Source organism: Pinus tabuliformis, chromosome X, assembly GCF_031772625.1.
Source record: "Pinus tabuliformis cultivar Carrire ecotype Pingquan chromosome X, CPIR1, whole genome shotgun sequence".
Lineage (NCBI taxonomy): Eukaryota > Viridiplantae > Streptophyta > Pinopsida > Pinales > Pinaceae > Pinus > Pinus tabuliformis.
This window is the reverse complement of record NC_142308.1, coordinates 1,009,130,451-1,009,147,541: the sequence shown is the minus strand read 5'-3', so window position 1 is coordinate 1,009,147,541 and position 17,091 is coordinate 1,009,130,451.

Here is a 17,091-nt window from a genome sequence, read left to right as displayed (position 1 = left end):
TGTTTAAAATCAAAAGATTCACCAGATTTAGTTTGAAATCAATTAAAGTCATGCTCATCTTGGTCTTGTTGGGTTAGGAAAATTTGTTGCTCAGCCTTCAAATCCACCAAGTTCATGTGAGTGTCTTCCGTCTGTTCACTAGATGTGGATGCTTCAACGTAATTTTCATGAAAAGGAGGCCTTACATCATGGTCTGGGCTAGACCTACCAGCATTTGTATTCTGAGTTTTGCAGAAATTTGGGTTCCTTATGGTATTAGGTTGTTGTCCTTCCCATGATGATTTCCTCTCAACACTCTCTACTCTGTCTCCCAGTCTGTGCATGCCACTGATAATAGCATCCAACTTTTGATCTAAGGCTGAGGGTTCCTCTTTAAAGGTGGTTCTTCTCTTAGTTCTAGCTCTGTTTCTTTTGGCAATTAGATTTGCCTCTACGCTAACAACAACATTTTGCATGTCTACAAGGGTTTGAGGGGCTCTTTCCCTTAACTGATAAGCCATGTCAGTGTCAAAACCATCAGGGAATTTATACAAAGCAAGATCAGGTGGAGGTCTTAGGTTCTGTGGTATTGCATTATAAACATTATTAAATCTTGCACAATAGTCCAAGACAGATTCTTGAGGGCCTCTTTTGATGGTGTCATATTCAGATAATATGTGCAAGGGGTCTTTCTTTTTCTCCCATCTGTTGATAAATGACTGGTATAAGGCTTCTGGGTCTACTATGGAATTGGCTGTGAGTGCTCTAAACCAAGTTCTAACATCACCTGTCAAACTTTGGACGAAAATATTCATTCTCATGCTATCGTCATCTATCTCGTAGTTCTCAAAATAGTCTTGCATCTTCTTTGTATGCTGAAGGGCTGTGCAAGAACCAGTTCCATCAAAATATGTGATTTTAGTTTGATAATCCTGAGGCATAGCCCCTGGATTAGCAGGTAATTGCAGGGGTGCATATCTATTAGCCATGTTTACGGGGATAAGTGGAATAATAGGAACATCTGTAACAACAACGGTAATGGGAGTATGTGCAGTAAATGAAGGTGTGGAAGGAGTGCTTTGAGAGGTGGATGATGAACAAGGGGAAGTGGGGTTTGAACGAAATAAAACCTTGACAGGGTTTGGAACACAGCTTGGCTGAACTGTTTCAGGGCTAAAGTCAACAAAATCTTCTCTTTTCTCTAGCTTCCTGAGGTTCCTTGGGATTAAATTGGGATTTTCAAAAATAGCTGGGGGGTTTGGGTCTGGATTTGACCTTGTATACCGTGAATTCCTTTTGGGCGCCAGATTATGAACTTGTTTTGGCATTTTCTGTGAATGCTTTTTAGAATTAGCAAGGAACTGATCAAATTTTGAAATAGCTATCTATAACTTAAAACTAGCATGAGGATTGACTGAAGCAACATTTGTTTACTCCTGTAAATGCAAAGCAAGAACAATTTCAAAGGCTTCCTGGCTGACATTCAGGCTTCATCTGTAGTTTTAAGGAATATGCAGCAATTGGAAAATTCATTGTTTTCCCCAATGGAGCTTTCCAACTTGATTTGTGAAACTAACTGAGGATGTTCCCTAGTGGAGTCGCCATTATGTTATCACTCAGGTTGTCCTTAAAGCTCCTTAAAGGATACGGCCGAGGTAACCACAAACCAATCTTTGGACTGCAGGTCCTAGCCTACCAGCAGTCAGAGAGGGCTCTCTCTTTAGGATTTAGCTTTGTTGATGATGATTTTAGGCTAGTTATTGAGTACAAGGGGTTATGTTTGAGTTTAGGTGGGAAGGATGATGCTTTCAAGTAAAGAGGCAGGGATAGCATGAAAGTTTTAGAACCATTGGGCGTGGAGTCAAGGAGTAGGACTGCTGGTGCGTTTTCTTGGTCACAAGAGGGGATATGGAGCCATCTAGCTGCATATGAAACAATGATTCAAGCTTAAAAGGATGGAATGAGGGCTAAGGAATGAGGGGCAATTAAGAATCTCTCGTTCAACTTAGCAGAGGGAAGGTGAATGAGCTCTATCTAGGAGCAGTGAAGAATCCCTAGATAACTGTCAAACATGAGTGAATTAGGGGAAATATGAGCCATAGGGAATTCATATTCATTACTAATTCAGATGAAAACATAAAGAAACAACAGAAATTGAGCATAGGGGGCAATTAAACCAATTCTAAACTATTCATTCTTTCTGCTATTTTAGATGGTACTTCAATGGAAAACAAAGGTAAGAAACACTTATTGAGTCATATTGTAGCACAAGAATTCCACATTCAATTCTTCAAAACATTAATACACATCACACAATCATTCCTCCAAGCTTTTCAGTAGTCTTTGATTAAGTAAAACATGAGGTATACAGAGCGAGTCTCTCTTGGAGCTATACAACCAACCAACCCTTTAAATAGTGAATTAGGGTGGTTTTATAGATAAAATATCTACAAAATCAGATCCCAGTCAGATCTACTGTAATAAGTGTCTTTAACCTAACACATGTCTGAAATAAATGCAGGAAAATATCCTTGAGCTGTGCTGGGTGCAGCTGTCTCAAAAAAGAATTTAATGTGTTGTCTTTATGGCTCTGTGCTAACCACTTAGCCATAACTATGCTTTGGGTTTTGATCCATGCTCCTGAGTGGTTCTGAAGTGCATTAACTGTGATGGGAGAGCCTTGATTAAAGCTCCACCGTTTTCTTTGACTTTGTTGGAGGTCATTCAATGTTCACCTGCATTGGGAATAAAAGTTTTTCATTAAAAACATTCGACTGATACTCTTTGCCGCTTCCTTGATATGCTTTGGCACTGAAAGTGCACTTTTATCACTTCTAATACTCTTTAAACTATTGCCTCGACCTTTTATGGCTGTTGTTCGGCCCTCTGTTGCATTAAAAACTGTCTTTGCCCCTTTCTGAATGCTGCGCGAAGAAATTCTTGTCATTTTGCGACTTTCGGGCCTGCTGGAGGCCGAGCCATGAAAGGGCTTTCCATTTTGGCCTATTTCCCGTAGCGATGCGCGATTAGCGCTAGGCGCTAATCGCGCATCAAAAACTGCCTCAGATTTTGATTCCGGGCTCTCTAGGCTGCGATTTGCGCCTTTCGCGCTTTTTGACGGTGACATCAACGGTGGGTCCCAGTACGGCGGTGACGTGGCAGTGTGACGTCAGTAGGGTGACGTCATCAGTACGGACGGGTGACGTGGCGGTACGGTGGAGGAGATGACGTGGTAGTACGGTGGCAGGAGGTCGATGCAGGGTGATGACGTCAGCATGACATATTGCTGACGTAGGAGGGGGGAAGGCGGTTTCAGGCGCACCGCTTTTGTGCGCAAGTGGTTTCGGAGGAGGGGGCTCCGCCACAGCCGAGAGGGTGACGCGTGGCAGGAGTATGACGGGAAAATCACCCATCTCCCTGGCGTTAACCCTCGGTGGCATTGATAACGCGACGGAGGGTTAGGGACGGGGCCCGCTTTGTTTTTATTTGTTTTTTTTTTATACGGCGGGGGGGTTAAACATTAGAAATGTGGGTTTATGGGTATGCACAGGCAGCGTTTAAATAAACGTTAAACAGGGGTTGGCTATTAATTTAACAGGGGTTAAATTAATCCCAGGCTCGGACGTGGAAGGGCTAATGCCAAGCCCCAGATGAACTCAGCATTCCTCGGACTTAGGAAATATGGCTATAGTGCCAAAGGGAGGGGTTATTTAATATTTTTTGGGGATTTCATATAATTTTTAGTAGTAAATGGGGATGGGGAAATGATATAGGGAGCTAGATAATAGAGTTAGGGGTTAATATGAAAATGAGGTGAAGTGTAGGGGGGAGGCTAAGTTTGTGAGCCTAAACTTTGGACATTGAAAGTGAATGGACTGTGAAGACATGATTTTACACCAGAAATGTGGCTTCCTTTCACAGAAGAAAGTCAAAGCTTGACTTGGTGCTGTTACAAAAATAAAGTTATAACAGGACTGGTTGGGCAGATCCCAAGGTCCTCAAGGGGATGTTAGTGAGTGATTTGGGGAATGAGAAGAAAGGGGAGTTAGACATGCCTCGCTTGAGCTCCTCCAAAGGGGAATTGCCTTGCCCTGTAATCTGAATAGATATAACACTTGAAAAGATGAAATGGATTACATAGCATGATTCTGCAACCACAAAACTACTTACCCAACCTACTTACCTAGCATTTTTTCTTCTTTTTTGCATGGGTGCACTTGGACTTGCAGACCCTGATTATCCTTTTTTCTTGTTTTTCTGTCCTTCTATCTAAATCTACACTTATTTCTTCCAAGGGCCCAGATTAAGCGGTTGGGCTCCTTTGTTTCTCTACCTATCTGCAAATCTGCCAAGATTAAACTGTTTGGACAGATAATGATTCTCTATATTCTAAAACAAGAAATTGAAACCTAGGGAAGCCAAGATTAGGCTGTTTGGACTTCCCTTACCAAAAAATTCTTCAAAAATGGTTAATTTATCAAAATTGGAATACAGTAGTGGCATTTAGACTGGCACACTTTCATGACCTCTTCTTTGGCCTCTTTTTAGGAAATATGGAGCATTGCAGCATGCAAAGTATGACATATTTGGCATGTAAAAGTTTCAATCATGAAAGATGAACAACTGTTGCAACAGGAGGCTAACAGGATCAATGGCAGGTGAGGAGTTTAGACACCCTTGCCCCTTCGACGGTTAATCGGGGGGGTGTTTCCGAAAAGCGACCTCTCCATTTATCGCTCGTGCAACATGTCACTCTCTTGCTCACTGCGGACCCTCACCCCCTTTTCGAAATCTGCCTTTCGACTCCCTCCTTTGTGACCATTGATTTCACCTCGCACTCCTGTTCCACTGCTATTCCACCATGTGGTGCGTCTTGGTCCCCCACTCCGCTCCAATGAAATTATTCCACATGGCACTCCCAACTTTGCTGCCATCCCATCATGGTCACCTCCCTCCCCCCCTCCACTACCGTTCCGACACATGGCACTCTTCTAATAGCCGTTATGTAACCATTCATGTGACAATGGACCCACTCCGTTAATCAACTAAATTTCAACGGTAATCGGGCTTTTTCTAATAAAACAAGCCATAACCCGTTCATCCGCCCTCCTTTCACTGTTCCAAATCATTTGAATCTAGAATTTGCTCCAGCACCCAGTCAACATACAATGTCTATGTTCAAAACGTCTAGTCATCGAGCAAACCTACCACTGTGACCAGTGAACAATTGAACAACCTTTGTACGCCCAGCCACTAGTTTTCGTTCAATTTTCCTGGGTAAACTCTAAATTCACAGTTCTTTTCTATCTGCTATGGCTCCCAAAGGCAAAGCTAAGATTACAGAAGAGAACCCTCTCCTATCGCTTATCATTGATCTGGACCATCAACCTCTAGTAGATTAGGAGTACAAAATCAGTGAAACCAGTTGTGAGTTCGACCTTTATGAACTCCACAATTGGTTAAAGCAGAAATTTATAGACCTTAACGATGAATTGGGCTCTTGGGATTCTTCCCTACCCCAATTCATTTTACCTCAGACCTACCACTACCTTGAATTTTTCTCATGGTGCCAATTTCAATATATTCCTAGTCAGAGGGAAATTATGGCCCAAAATAATGACATTCTTTTCACCATCACCTCTAAGTCCATCTCCCAGATGCTCCAAATTCAAAACTCTGCACCTCTGAAACCTTTTATAGTAGATTCCCTCATGGAACTCTACAAGAACCTAACCTTTCCTCACAGAGCAAAGAGTTTTGAAACATTCCTCCCCGAGGATGCCCAATTACCAATGAAGAATCCCCCCCCTATTTGTCCTCCATGTTCCCTCAGATGACCAAACAAATCATCTCCAATGTTTCTTGTTTATTGGGCTACCAATCCGATCAGTGGGTTAATGAGGCCATCATAGGATTTTTGCTAATCTTCTCAATAGATGAAAAGCCCCAATTATCTTCAATTACAGTGAGTTTCTGGAAGACGCTATCCGCAAGCAGTTCTTAAAATTTTCCACAGAAGGAACCTTCAAGTATGCATCAGTTCTCATTTATTTGTTTTTATATCACTGGCAAACATATTTCAATTTCCATTGTAGAGATTGGATGAAAAAGGAAATTCCCAATCTATAATTCATTGGACTTCCTTGGTGAGGAAACATTCAAATGAGTTTACTTTCAGTGACTATGTTGATAAATTTCTATATACAGTTTGTTGCCTATTGAACAGTGAAATTGAAACTAGGATAGGACCTGAAATAAGAAGGATTTTACACCTTAGTTATCAGACCAAAAAATGTGACTAGTACCTGTACCATAATTACACAGAAATTAGGGTATATGGGTATGAATTGGCACCTTACAGGTTGCCAAAGTTTATCCCAAGGAGAATTTTCTCATTCGAATAAATTAGACAGATGATTCATATGGATGATCTCCATTTTGTAACAACAAATAGAAAATCACATTTTACGATTAAATCACAGGTCGATCCTTTCATCTGCAACACAAGAGCAACAACTAAAGAAGCAAACATCCTCCTAAAACAAATGAACTTCAAACTCAACTTTACATGGTCATATGACCCCTTGGGAGTGATTTCAAAGCTAAGAGTAGAACAAAATACTACTCCATACATTCACACACCTAGACCAGAGATTGAGAAATACATGAACCGGGATCAATGGCTGGAGAACATTCTGTAGGAGGGAGAAGAGAAGGTGATATCAACTACAAAAACGCATACTAATACACCGCAAGAGAAGCAGGAAAAGAGGCCAAGGGAAGAGGTTTTCCCCACAGTGACAAAAATTCCAGAGAAATAATTCCAGATCCACAAGAAGAGGCAAAGGACTAATCCAACAGAAGAAATATTTCAAGAATAGAATACACAGTCCACCATTATTTTGACAGGCCCTCATGCTTCAAAGAGGACTAAAGATATTTTTGTAGGGTCTCCATCATCTTCGGTCTCCCAGGAGCCATTAGACACCTCTCAGTCAGGGGAATTGGTTCATGACCAAGCTAAACCAAACATATTTGCTAAGTATAGAGAAATAAAGAAGAAAAATGAACAACTAAAAGTTATAACATATACACAGTTTTGGAAGTAGATAGCCTCTTCACAACATAGGCTGCTCTCTGCCTTTGACACAAAGAAAGGGAAAATGCTGATAACCTTCCAACATGTTGAGGTCCCTTTTCCAAAGACTCATGAAGATTATAAGAAAACAATTTTTTCTTTTAATACTGATCAAATTCACCCAATTGATCAAATAGACCCGCACAAGAAAACATGGGAGATGTTGTACTCCACTTTGAAAACTTCAGCAATGGTAGCTTCTAGGATGAAAGCCTCTATAAATAACATCCAGTCTCAGCTTAAATTAGAGAAAGTCTCTTCTTTAGCCAAATATACAAAAATTAAATCATTGGAAGACCTTGTAATCCAATTGGGATATGATCCTAGCAATGTGAAAGTAGCAGAAGAGATTATCAGAAGGAAAAATGCTAACATTGTAGCACTTAAGAAGCAGCTCAAGCTTCCCTCCACAAAAGACCCACAAACTAAGGAAGTTAGAGAATTAGAGAAGAAAAAAGAAGATATATTCAGAATCATTATTGAACAAAGTGGATAGATCAAAGCAATGGAGGTTGAAATGGAGAAATTGTTTAAGGGAAAGGGGACAATCCACACAGTTGGTAGCCATTCCACTGATAATAGTTCCCATCACATCTACATCAGCAGCAGGGGCATCCACTTTAGCAACCATTACCGAGGGGAAATCAATAGATTCTCTGGAGGAACTTATCAAGGCAATGGATGACCTGTCAATCAGAGGACAGGAAATTGAGAAGCTGAAAACTTAGCTGAAGAACCTTCAGGAGAAGAAACTAAAGGTTGACAATGCATACTTGGCTGAGCTACATAAAACTCATAAATTACCACAGAAGATTGAACAATTTCAAAATGAATTAGCAATGGCACAAACATTGGCACAGACAAAATAAAATATATGGGTAGAAATAAATGAGGCCATGACTGAATAACGACCCTCAATTTAGATTATCTTTGAACAAGAGGAGTTAATACAGAGGTCCAAAGAGGTAATTGAAGAGGTAAAAGAAGATTTAGGGAAGAAGCCAGGTGAAGCCACTGCTCTGATCAGAATTTAAAATTCGAAGACTAAGGAAGAATTTGAAGTTGCAGATAGGATAGAGACAATTCTAGAGGTCAGGGGGTTCTTACAAAAATAAACCTTATGTTGCAATTGGAGAACACGTGTCACAATATGGAGTCCAACATTCAGAAGTTCCACAGAAAATTTAATGTACTAAATCAAAAGGGACTGCCAGGTTTGTTACACAGTATTTTGTCACGCCTCCTGCACTTCCCTATGTCATACCTCGAAGTGCTCGAAACTTGGCAATCATGCAGTGTACCCATCTTGATATATAGTTCAGATCCTCCCTGAAACACAAATGGAAACATGCCTTGAGCCTTCCCTGAAGAATTAAGCTCTAAAACCCTAATTTTAGGACCAGTGCAACCCTGACACTGGTAACTAATGCTGGTGATAAGTTGCACCATACTAGCATCACGCTACCAACGTGATTTTTACTTGGATACTCGTGATGATCCCTAAAAGGTAAGTTTTCCCAAAGAGGACAAGAAGCTTCTGATCTAGGGGCTTCCATAACGACGAGATGGAGGTTGTTTGGTGCAGATGTGGTCAAATTCTCCCAATATTTCCCTTTGATCTTATCCCTATGAGCTACCTCCTTGAGATGAGCCTTCTCCTATCTTTGGAGAGATCGTAACTCCCTTTCCGTGCCTATATATTCATCCTCTCCCATTCCCAAATGGTTGGTCTCTGATTATTTGCACCCTTATGCTGAGATAGTGCCTACATGCTACTCATTTGGCTTGGAGAAGGAGTGCTTGGAGAGCTTGAGCTTGGACTTGGACATTCACTCAAGGAAAACTTATTGACATCAAAGCTTGGTTGTATGCTTCTTCTTTTATTTCACTAATATATAGAACTGTTGGTTCACTTTCCATAAATGTTTGTGTTAACACATCATTTATCTTAATGCTCCTTGATCTGTTAAGTGGATTACTTTCGATTATGCTTGTTGTACTTGTATGATTGTTGTGTCTTTGATCTCTTATGCAGGTATTCAAACGCTATGAGAAGTAGAGCTGAGCTTGAGGCACAATCGATTCAAGGTCTTCAACAAAGGAGTACGTTATAACATTAGAACGAGGTAGGCCATCTTCCTCTTCTCTCATTTCGATTGTAATTTAGGAAAGTTCCCTTGTAGACTGTCACGTAGGTTTCTAGTCCCACTCATTGGGCTAGAGGGATTGTCTTTGTCCGCAGAGAGGATTTTCCTAGACAACAAAATGGTGAATCGAATGGGGAAGCTATAACCCTTTCCATCCATTCCTTCAATCATATTCTCTGATGAATTTGGCCAACCATCAATATCTTGGCTTATGTCTGTCACTGTATCTATTTGTAGTCACTATTTATTGCATGAGGATGTTTATCCTGCTTTGATCTTGAAGATTTTTTATTTTTTCCTTAGTTTTCTCACCCAACACATTTTCTACTCTGACAAAAGCGCTTGATTTTAAATTTACAGTTGCACTGATCTGCCTTTCATCGCCCTTTTTCCTTTAACCAGTGTGTTGATTCCAGAGGATAGAAGAAAATTAGGGCTTCTTCTTGTTTTTAGTGTTTTTGACCTCTGTCAGTGATTTCTAGTGTGACTACAGTGTATTTGTCTTGATTAACATCCTTGTGTAATTGCAATTTGTCTCTTGGATTTTCTGAAGTGTTTTTTAAGTTTGAGTGATTTCTAGGGTTTCTAGATCTCCCTCCGCTCATTGCTTAGTTTGCCTCTTTGAGATTGATTTCTTCCATTCAGGAGTCTTATTGCAGTCAGGACATTGTTCTCAAGTTGCTTTTAGTTCGTGATTGTAAAGTTATTTTCATTAGTATTGAGTCATTTTGATGCTTTGAAGATTACTTTTGCTCCATTGTCAAGCATAGATTACAGTTGCATGCTTTGGAAGGACTGAAAGTGAATTCTTGTTTGATTTCTTTGTTTCAAAAAGAAAAGTGAATGATTTCCTCATTTAAGTATTTTTGAAACGATTTGCATTCGAAACCATAAGTGAATGAAATTTTCATTTTAGTTGTTTTAGATTGCATTTTTCCTTTGCTCATTGCATTAGTTTGCATTGTTGAATCAAAGTGAAAAGAAAAAGATAAAAATTAGTGCATCTTAGTGAAAGAAAATTGATTTTTGTTTCTCTTAGGATTGCATCTTGGCATTGCATTTGTTTGTGAAAGTGAAATATTAGATCTCATTTTTGCATTTTGCATTGGAAATATAAAGAGTTGTATTTTGATGCATTTTGCTTGATTTATGAATTATTTGGTTGTATCTTTTCCTTCATTAGTTTATCCTTCATTGAATGAAAAGATTTATTTTTATCATTTAGTTTCATCATAGGTACAGGTGACATCATTGAGCCATCAAACTGAAAATTAATTGAAGACAAAATTAAAATTTACCTCAATCAACCTAAGGAGTATTTGTAATCTAACGCAAATATCTAGAGGTCTAGGCTAAAGATGTGTTCTAACATCTTTAAACATAATCGCTGTCGTTCACTGCCTCCATTGTATCCTAGGGGTGAAATCCCATCCGAGTATATAGGAGGCACTTTAGTATGGCAAGTATATAGGGACGCTCTCATCGAATGGTTATGCATTAAACAACGCTAACACGAACTTGTACTCCCTGTACCATCGAGTATATATTTGGAGACCCCATTAGGTTGCTATCTTTTAGACACAGGTAATTGAGTCAGCCGCCTTGTAAACGTGAGACATCGAACACATCATTCGGGGAGATCAGTTGTCGTATGTCAAGTCCTTGGTTTTGGCTAAGGTGTATATAATGGTTCATGGATACTTGGTAAACCCTCTTGCCTATCTTACCTCTTTTGTTTTGTTCCGTTAATTTCTAAAATCAATTAAATTGACCATAAAAAAACATCCTTCCTATGGAAATACTCCTTAGTTGATCTTAGGTTGATACCAATGGAAACATTTCCTGAGTCTACCAACCAAGGAAATCCCCCTGAGGGGAATCCTAATCCTTTTCCTTCTTTTGGAAGTACTGGTGCTCCCTGTTGGGTGTGGCTTTTTACCTATTTTCTGCACATTCTTTCCCTAGTTTTGATCCTTCCGTCCTCTAGGCCTATGACTTTACATGATTAATTCCCCTGTTTTCTCACCTTTATAACCTATTCTACTGTCATGTTACTTTGTCGTATTCTACTGAATAATACGATGCTTTATTCCTTTTTGTGGCTAACTGGGAGAGTATTGAAGAAGTATTTTGGGAATCTCTTCTTCTTTTCAGGTGTTGCTCGTGAGAAAAAAGTCATGGAGCAGATAGGCAGCGTGGATTAACTACAGAGAAGGGTAGAACAGTTCGTTGTTACACCCTGGATGCTGTCACAGGTTGCTGTTACACATTGGATGCTATTACAGGTTGCTGTTACACATTGGATGCTGTTACAGGTTGCTGTTACACATTGGATGCTGTTACAAGTTGCTGTTACACTACGCGATGATACAAAAGTCCGCTGTTACACCAAGGGTGATGTTGCCAGTGATGCCGTAACATCCCGAACCGCTATTCACTTGCAGGATGTTGTTGCACTGAAGCTGGCAAATGTGGGTATTATTCCACATAATAGCTGGCGGCAGTAGGAATTGTTTATTTTGGAAGCAACAGACCCAAGCAGTTGCAATCCTAACTAATGTATATTTGTATTTAGAATATGTTGTAACTAATTTTATTTTTGATCAACATGAGAATCGTGAGATTCTCATGACTGATCTGTTTCTAGTTACGAGTATGTAATAACTATAAAGGAACTCAATTTTCCATGTACAAGGACACAACATATAGAAAAGTACTGTTGCTTTGCTTCTACAAATTTGAGTTCATTTTTAATATTAATTAGCACGGTGATGCTGTTACTACTTTTCAGCTGATTCGTTAATTACTTTTGTGTTATTCCTGCGCCCTGTTGAGGAGGAAGGGCCCTCCTCTTTGGAATGGACTGAAATGATAGAGGTAGTGCATATTTTAGTTTAGCTAATTGATTTATGGTTTCTTGCTGTTACTGTACAAATTGCGGGTTACATTCGCTGCTGTTTCAATTTACATTATGTTGTTACACTGAGTTAATCAACATAATGGTAGTAACCAACTGGAGTAGATATTAGTTCCTGTGTGGTGCGCCTTTACTTTGATAGTTGCGAAGCCTGATTTAATTTTGTAGAGTATTTTTTATGTGTACATGAATGGTTTAATTTAGCAATTTGGTTCAACAACATCTTTTACTGTTTTATGCATTTTCTCATTCTTGGTTGTAGTGTATCGGTGCAGACATTGCGAACTCCATTGAAATAGAAAGACCTACCCTGGTTTGACAATTAAATGTTGTAGCCTCGGTCAATTAGGATTGATTAAAACAACAATACATTTTGGCGCTATTACCGGGGATGGCAGTTGGCGATACAGTCAGCCAAGTTGTTTGTTTGATGTAGTGTGTTCATAGTCCACAATTGCTGGGTGATAAGACGAGAGGTAAGAACCTGTGCATCGCTCTAACATACCTGGGTGAGCTCACCATTGTGATCACTAGGGAACTTAGGGAATTTTGGTGTTTTGCTTACCATGTCTTCAACTCTTTAGTCGCTGGGCAGTAATATGAGATGTAAGAACTTGTGCATCGCTCTAACATACCTGGGCGGGCTCACCACTATCGAAGACTAAGAAACTTAGGGTGTGAATTAATACACATAGGGTCCATGTGTGCAATTGTAGGAATTATAGAAATACCAAAACTACCCCCCACTCTAATTAGTCATAGGAAAAATGGGTCGTAAAAAGGAAATAAAGAGTGTGGATTTGGGATGGAAAACATTTATCCAGGAACTATTCTCTAAGGAAGAAAAAGAACAGTCCAGCTCTCAAAGGGATGTAAGGAAAATAGGGCCGCATAAAGCTGTTACTCCCATAGCAAAAGAAGAAACCTCTGATTCCTCTATCTCGGGACCATATCATTCTAAAGCTAGCACCCATACCCCCAAGATCAAGAATCCAATTCAGGGGCAGGAGGGGGAAGCTAGTAGCCAGAACTTGAGGATCGAGGGGTAAGGGGAAACCGAGGGGGAACATCAAACACTTGAGATGGGAGAACACTTGTTGGTTGATTAATACCCAGATACAGGTAGTGCGGTGAAATAGCTGCCCCAAGGACGTCTGAGCCATTAATCACACCTACAATACCATCACAAGAACAATTTGAAGGACATCTGCTACAGTAAGGGTTAGAAGGATTAGTCATGGGGAACAACAATGACAACACTGCTAAAACAGATGCTACTATCACCACCTTTGAGTTCCCAATCAGGGATATCAGAGGTGAAGCTCCTATGAAAAATATTCCTCTATCATCCTTACCATCCTTCCAGGGGATGACTGTGGAAGATTCAGACACATTTCTATTTGAGTTCAATGTCTTATGCAAAAGTTATGATTATATCTCAGATGCACAGAAATTAAAATTATTTCCTGCTACTTTAAAAGGGGCAGCCTTGAGATGGTTCATGGGATTGGGCTCCGCTTCTATTCGAACATGGAATGATATGAAGGAGACGTTCTTATCAAAGTACCAAGACTATTGCAGAACCAGGGACTTAAGGGAGGAGATATTTAGAATGACACAGAAGGAGGATGAAAGCCTGGAAGATTATGTGGAGAGGTTCCACTATAATATGCAGAGGTCTAAACATAGAGATTTAGACCAGGAAATATTGAAGACTATATTTATCAGAGGAATGAGGGATGACTGCCTTGACACCCTAAACCTATTAGGGAAGGGGGATATATCACAAGAACCATTTGCTGAGATTGTAAATCTCTATCTAAGATGCTCCAGAGGATCGTCTAAGGGGAGGAGCACAGTTCGAGATGCCTCCGCCCGGATACAAAAATCTGCAGGAGGGGAAGTAACTAGAGCAGAGATTGGGAATTTGTTTGAAAATTTCAAGAACGATATCCTCAGTACTCTCTCTGCCCAGATAACGACAGCGCAGATCAAGAAGACACAAGTGGAAGTTGACACACCTTTGGCTGTGTTCTGTTCGAATTGCCGGAAGAAACATCCTTTGAGGGAATGCAAATTGAACAACATCAGCTTGTGTAATATTTGCGTGCTGGGAAATTCGATAGGGTTCCGAAGCTTCCTAGACTGAAGGCAGTAATCGGAGAATCAAGCGAGGAAGTGCAGTCCTCTTATTTCATCGCACCAAGGAGACCATGGAAACCATGACCTCCAGGTATGTGTCAAGATTTTTCCTCTTTCAATTCGTGGAACAATGCATATAATACTCAACAATATCCATGGAAATATCCTACTCCTTCTTCAGCACAGTTTCCTTCACCCTGGAACCAGTGGTCTCCATCTCCCTTTGTCCAATATCCTCAATCTCAACCATATCCTTGGAACCAAAAATGGAGGGGAAATGCCTAGAATTCAGCTTTACCTAAATTACCCATGCAGTTATCTCCTTTCCAAACTCCTGCTCCTCCACCACCTATGCGACCCCAACTACCTATGCAACCTAACCCAAACCCGAACAATAAAGCAACTTAGGGCATAGAGGCTCTGACTACCTTCCAGACCTACCTTATTACCCCCGTGGGGCTTAATGAAATACAATTGTGATCAGGCAAGGTAATTAAACCAAGTCACTCCCCTATCATTACAGAGGAGGAATGTGAACCATCCAGAAGAGATATCGGAGGCTCTGAGGCAGCTACTGTGCCTACAACAACCGATATAGAGGAAGTTGTTACATCTGTAACAACCAACCCGCGAAGGACTGTTACTGCTGTAACAACCAACTTGGGAAAGGCTGATACACTTGTAACAACTGATTCGACTGTCGTAACTTAGGACCCTCCATATCCTCAAAGATTGGCTAAACTTGGGATGACTTCACAACCCGAATATGATTTTCTTAGGGAGTTGCAAAATCTGCATGTACGAATTCCTCTGCTACAAGCCCTTAAGGAAGTACCTATTTATGCTAAAACAGTGAGATATTTGTGCATCAAGAAACCTGGGAGGAAGCCTAAAGACCCTGCCACCATACATGTGATGGGGAAATTATCCGAATTAATGTCTGCTCAGCCTCTCCTAACTAAGTATAATGATCCAGGAAATCCTACGATCACTGTCTACATTAATGATCAGCCCATAGCTAACACGTTGATCGATCTCGGGGTTGCCATTAATGTAATGACAAAGGACCTCTTTACCACTCTCGGGCTATAGGGACTTAGACATACTCCTACTGTACTTGAATTGGCAGACAAGTCCCGTGTCAAACTCGAGGGGGTGTTAGAGGATATCGTGATTACAATAGCTTCCTGGAGGTATTCGACTGACTTTCTTATCTTGCAGCCCAAATCCAATTTGGGGGGACATCCTTTGATCCTAGGGAGACCTTGGCTGGCCATTGCGGATGCATTTATAGGCTGCAGATCAGGATCTATGGTGATCTTGGATGGCCAAGCAACAAAGAACCTTAGCCTTTACCCCCCAAAACCAAATGTGGATGTATACAACCCTTGGTGGGATGAGTTTGAGCCTGAGTCAGATCTTTCCATGCCACTCCTAACTGTGGGGAAAGCCCAGTATTTCAAGGATGAGACAGAAGGTGATGTCATTAATGGTTTTATTAGTAACTAGATTTCTTTCGCTTCTGTTAAAAATGAGAATGAGGAAGAAGAGGTGGAAGATATAGATTTTGAACAAATGAGAACCGCTTTGAATATTGATAGTAGTTCGATTGAGATAGAACCTAGAAAGTTTTTGAATATTAACCCCAACTTGACTGCTGAGAAAAACCAACTGCTGTTACAAAAATACAAAAAGGCATTTGCATGGGACTATACGGATATGAAAGGGATCCACCCTAACCTATACACTCACCGGATTTATTTGAAGGATGGTTGCAAACCAGTCAAACAACCACAATGCCGCACAAACCCTACACTGAAGGAGGTGGTAAAGGAAGAACTACAAAAACTCATGAGTGCTAATTTTATTTATCGGATATCTGACAGTCAGTGGGTGTCACCGCTTGTCATCGTTCCTAAAAAGAATGGGAAGTGGAGAGTCTGTGTAGATTACAGAGAACTAAATAAAGCCACTCAAAAGGACCATTTTCCCCTACCATTTATAGATCAGGTCCTTGATACCCTTTCCGGAAAGAAATTCTTTTCATTCTTGGATGGATTTAGTGGCTATAATCAGATACAGATTGCCCTGGAGGATCAGGATAAAACAACCTTCACTTACCCTTGGGGAATCTTCGCATACAGAGCGCTCCCTTTTGGACTCTATAATGCGCCATCAACCTTGCAAAGGGCAATACTCGGAATTTTTATTTTTATTTTATATATATATATATTTTTTTTCCCATAAGGAAAAAGTCGTAATTTCTATTAATGGAGAAATTACATTTTACAGATGCATTTGCATTCATAATTGTGGGTCGGAGACCATCCTGAAGGTGCCTCATTTATCATGACTTCTGGTAGGGAGTCCTAGTAGCTAAGGCTGTATATGCCTGAAATGACAACTTACATTCTGGCTCTACGCAGAGAGCCCAGCTATTGCTGATTCAGCTACATAGATGTTATACATAAAATAGTAATAATAAAAAAACTACAAGAAATGTGCACTAATTATATGTGGGTCTAAGACCCATTCCTAAGGAAAATCATGAAATGGTCTGTGGTAGTATTGATGGGATGATCCATCAATCACCTCTTGGATCAGCCAGTCTTCCCTTTGATTTTGCGCTGCTGCTTTGGATAGCTGGTCCGCCTCAGTGTTCTGTTCCCTGTAGATGTGGCTGCATTTGAAGGATTCAAATGATGTGATCAACCTTTTTTTCTCTTGGAGGATGTGACTCAGAGAGAATGTATAGCAATGTGTTGTAT